At 38.1% G+C, this 4420-nt stretch overlaps 1 long non-coding RNA gene across 1 annotated transcript; it reads left to right on the forward strand.

The window, feature by feature from the left end:
* LOC311424770 lies at positions 1–4121 on the forward strand. The gene is made up of 4 exons (XR_014686179.1): positions 1–145; positions 638–697; positions 900–3494; positions 3619–4121. It is a non-coding gene; the product is annotated as an uncharacterized lncRNA (long non-coding RNA).
* Positions 4122–4420: the final 299 nt, after the last annotated feature.

Below are 4420 nucleotides of genomic sequence, written 5' to 3' on the forward strand. Positions count from 1 at the left end.
TGTAAATGGCTTGCTTTCCATTTGAGTGGCTTTGTAATGTTTGCTTTTTTTTCCCCTCAATGCTTACTTTTTTTTTTTCTTTTTTTTTCTTGGTGTTATATTATATTAGTAGCTGATGGCACAGGGGACTTTGACTACTTTTCAGGTTATTGCCATCAGAGACATTCTTAACCATGCTTATTAGACCATCAAGAGTGCTAATTTTCTTGTACAAAGGCAGTTTTGAACTTTCATTAGTGTATTTCCCAGATGCTTTAATTTTCTGATACCATTTAGTATAATAATATTTGCTTTTAATACGTAAGTATGGAAAATAATGTACATTGGGAAATGGACAACACAAAAGCTGTCAGAAAAGCATAAAAGAGCAGCAGATAAGAAAAACAGCATTGCAACATTGTTTTTAGAAGCAATGGAATGCATGAAGAGCAGACATATTGTGATGCTAACAACTTTAATTAATGATGTATAAAAGGTTAAGTATAAATGAGAAAGAGAAGATCTGTTAACAGAAAACATGTGCTAGTATACTAAAATTAGAGTTTAGAAATGTGCAATACAAAAGCAGAGAATTCTGATGATATGTTTGATTGGAAATACATTTGTTGAGATTTTTTTCTTTTTCTCTCCTGAATAGAAAATGAAGCATACTTGCTAGAGGTAACGAAAGTGAAATTTTGGCTATTGAGTCCAAATGGTTAGTATGAAATGCGTACTCCCTTTATCTCTTCCTCCCTCATGTATGACAGTCATCTCTAGGATGGAGTTCAGGACATGTTTGTTTAACCTAACAATTAGGCTGAATCAAGAGCCAAGTGGGAGCACTTTTTCAGTGGGGTTTTAGTGGTCATGAAAGTGAATGGTCTGTTTCATGGCTGTTAATTCTCTTCCTTTTGCAGATGTGCCTAATAAACACCAACTGGGAATGATGTTCCTTAGTAGATACACTCACACAGTTCTTCAGTGGTGGAGTTCCAAGTAATTTATCTGCAAACCACCTCTCTCCACAGCCTGCATTTGGATGTTGTGTTAGCTGATCAGTTCCCCTCACCAGAATGGAAAAGAGACTTTTAGTAGAGGAATGCACAGCAAGGCAGGGGACCACTTGCAGAGAAGCTTGCTAAATATCTGTGTGACTCTTCTTGCCTAACCTTAACCACACCAAACATCTAAACAAGTAGCACAGATTTTCTGTGCAAAGGAAAAGTACCTTAAAAAGATGATATATCCTCTCCTCAAATAAGATTCTGATGAAATGCTCTAGGAAAACAGAATTGTCCCACAGCGATGTGTCTCCATAGAGATGCTCCAGTTGACTCTGTTGGAATTTGTCTTGTCTAATAATTAACATCTAAATATTAGATGATGTAAGCTAATCATCTAGGCTTCTTGGACTGAGGAAAAAATACTAGTCGTGTGCATACTGATACTGATGATGGTCCCAGGTAGCGTGAATCACTCTGGGGATGTGACTCATTCTTTTTCCATGCACTGTAGAGGGAACCAAGTAATCTACCTTCAGTTGGACTAATGAAACCTAATGAGACTCTTTCAACTACCATAGGGCATGTATGCAAATTCCTAATTTCTAGCCATGGAATATCTGTGTGTCTGGTGTAAATAAGACCACTATTTTCACTCAGTATATCTTAGCCACTTGTTTTTGGTAACTAAAAGCCGCATGGAGGTGGTTGTCCCTTTCCCTCTGTAATGGAGGCCTAAACATTAAATAGGTAAGCTCTGTTGAGCATGTTAATATGTTCAGGGCTTAGAAATTGCATTGATGGTGCAAATTGGATGAGCTGTTGAGGAAGATGTGAAGCTATTAGGGAGGGCCATGGAAAGACTACTTTAGCCAGTGATCTGGAGAAGGTAAAACAAGAAAGTTCTATGGACGCTACAAGGTTCTTGTTTTGGTCTCCTCAGGGTGCTTGTATTTACTCAAAGCTTAGCCTGATGTTAGAGGGTGGGGATGGGTCTTTTGCTTTTAGGCTTTTAGTATTTACTTTTTCTATGTGTATCCGCAAAGAATTCTTCTTAAGTAGGTGGAAAATGCATACAGGAAAGCAATCCATGGAGCAGGTGGCACATGAGAAAGTTTCTAAAAGCTACACCTGCATCTCCTTGTGTTGTTGCTTGTATCTTGTACAAAATACTGAGAACAAATCTAAGGTCACTGTATTTATATTAGGTGGCAGATGTGAACCTGCCCCTCTAAATATTATCTTACAATGGTGCCATCCTTGAGGATTACAGTGGCAGTGAAGGAATATGTGCAATAGCACCACATTAGTAATAACACCATAGACTGGTCCTTGATGTTTATTTATTTATTATGGATTATATATGATATATTTTTTTATTATGCATTTATTTATTATTATGTTTATTTATTTATTTGTTGTATTGAATCGTCTGGTCACTTCAATCACCAGATAGGTGTCTGGTTACTCCGATCTGTCTGGTCACTTGCTATCAAAAATACCACAGAGAGCAGACGTTCTTCAATGTGTTTGTCAGGAATAAAGGTGGTGACATTCAGAAAAGCTAGGGCAAAACACTTGCTCTTAAATTTTAAATTACCTTTTGTGTTGAGGTACTCTACTGAATTGGCCTCATGACCTCCTGTACATAGAAATATATGGATCAACCAACAATGACAGACTGAAACTTGGTCCTCTAGAGGGTGACATTTTTCCATCTGAGGTAATTAAACAGATCCAAATAGAGAGCTTTTTAGACACTGGTCACTTAAGAGGACATTTTATGTCCCTTCCATTCAAAATCATTTTGGTTATTTTACTGTATTGTAAATGGATGGTCTGTAGAAAGTGTTGCAGTTTAATTTCCTTTCATTTTAATTAAAAAAAAAAAAAAAAATCATTAAAAGACAGAAAACTTAGCAACTATGCTCAAAAGTGAGAGGGACACAGAATCTGTTATACATTTCCTCCCCCAGAGCAATATAATAGCTGTCATTTACTGTCCTAGAGCATGTAAAATATGGCAAGGACATTGCAGAAGACAAAGCCACAACTGTTACCACAAAAATACTAAGATTTATAGCCAGTAATCTCTGGAGAAGTGTTAGAGTAGCACTTCTACATAACAAAGGTTGTAATCTGATGCCACTATTTAAACTGGAACAGTTTAATGGAATAGTTCCCAAACTTCTTCACTGGTTCCAATGTGTTCCTGAATTCCCTTCTAGTTGCAACTACAGACTTTTGTTCCTGCTTCTGGTTGTGAATCCTACTTTTTCAATAAAACTTTTGTCACATGCACAAATACTGATCCCTTGTTTAAGAACCGCTGCTCTCGTATTAGTTTCCCCCCAGTGTATTTCTCCCATGTGCTGTAAGCCATTCTAGTTTTGTTTTGTAATGCTCACCAGGCTTTTAAAGAAAGCAGCAAAAATGCATCAGAAGTGACGACACTTGTGTAACAACAACTTTACCACCTGACACTGAAGGATGAATCACTTGCATGCATCTGTGAGTTCAAGCTGCCTTGCAAAGTTCTGCAATTAATTTGTTTGGCACGGTGGAGGATAAATGATTGTCTGCTCTGAAGTGATTGCTGTTCTCATTTTCTTTGTTATCATTTCCGTATCTGTAGCTCTTTGACATGGCAAATCACGGCTAAGAGAGAAGTGTGAGGTGTCTGTTAGCGGATGGCCCAGCATCAAAAGAGACCAATTAGCAATGTCCCCATCTGCTGCCTAGACTCGTGCTTGCTTCCTGCCTGTTCCTGGAGCCAAGAATTGAACTGGAAGCCTTGGATTTCATGCACGGCAGCTGCAGTCAATTTCTCCAATGTCACACATTGTCCTGAGAACTTGTTATAAGAGCTGAAGAATGGAAGTCTTGTCAGTGCCTTTCTTATTGAGGCTGGTCCTTTTCTCTTAAAACTTAATACTGTTCAAGAGACCACCACAGACTAGTTGAGGTCTATTTAAGATCTTTTAGAGGTGGTGCCAAAAAGAGAGCTCTTACTCTTTCACACCCACGCTGTGTCAGAAACAGCCCTGCATGGTTGGAGGGACCAGATGATGATATCATCTTCATTAGGTTAAAATCATTAAGATTTGAACTGAGACTGATGAAGAATCTCAAGGGATAACGGTGAAAGTCTGCTACAAAACTGACCCTTTATCCAGTGGGTTACTAAATCTATAGAACTTCATCTTTGCGCTATCAGCCCACTAACTACTGGGTAAACTAAACGAAACGAGAAGAAAATGTGCACATACGCTTCTCCTATCAATATGAAAACAGCCTGTTAGATTGGGTCTGCATGCACAAAGTAAATGCCATTTATTATTGACATAACCTTATTTGTGGCCCTGTTACATTCTTTTGAAAGCTCTGACTACTTGTGTGGCAACAGAGTTTTCATCTTGTCTTTCACAGGTTCTTGG

The sequence above is a fragment of the Aythya ferina genome (assembly GCF_964211825.1).
Source record: "Aythya ferina genome assembly, chromosome: 1".
In the NCBI taxonomy this organism is placed as follows: Eukaryota; Metazoa; Chordata; class Aves; order Anseriformes; family Anatidae; genus Aythya; species Aythya ferina.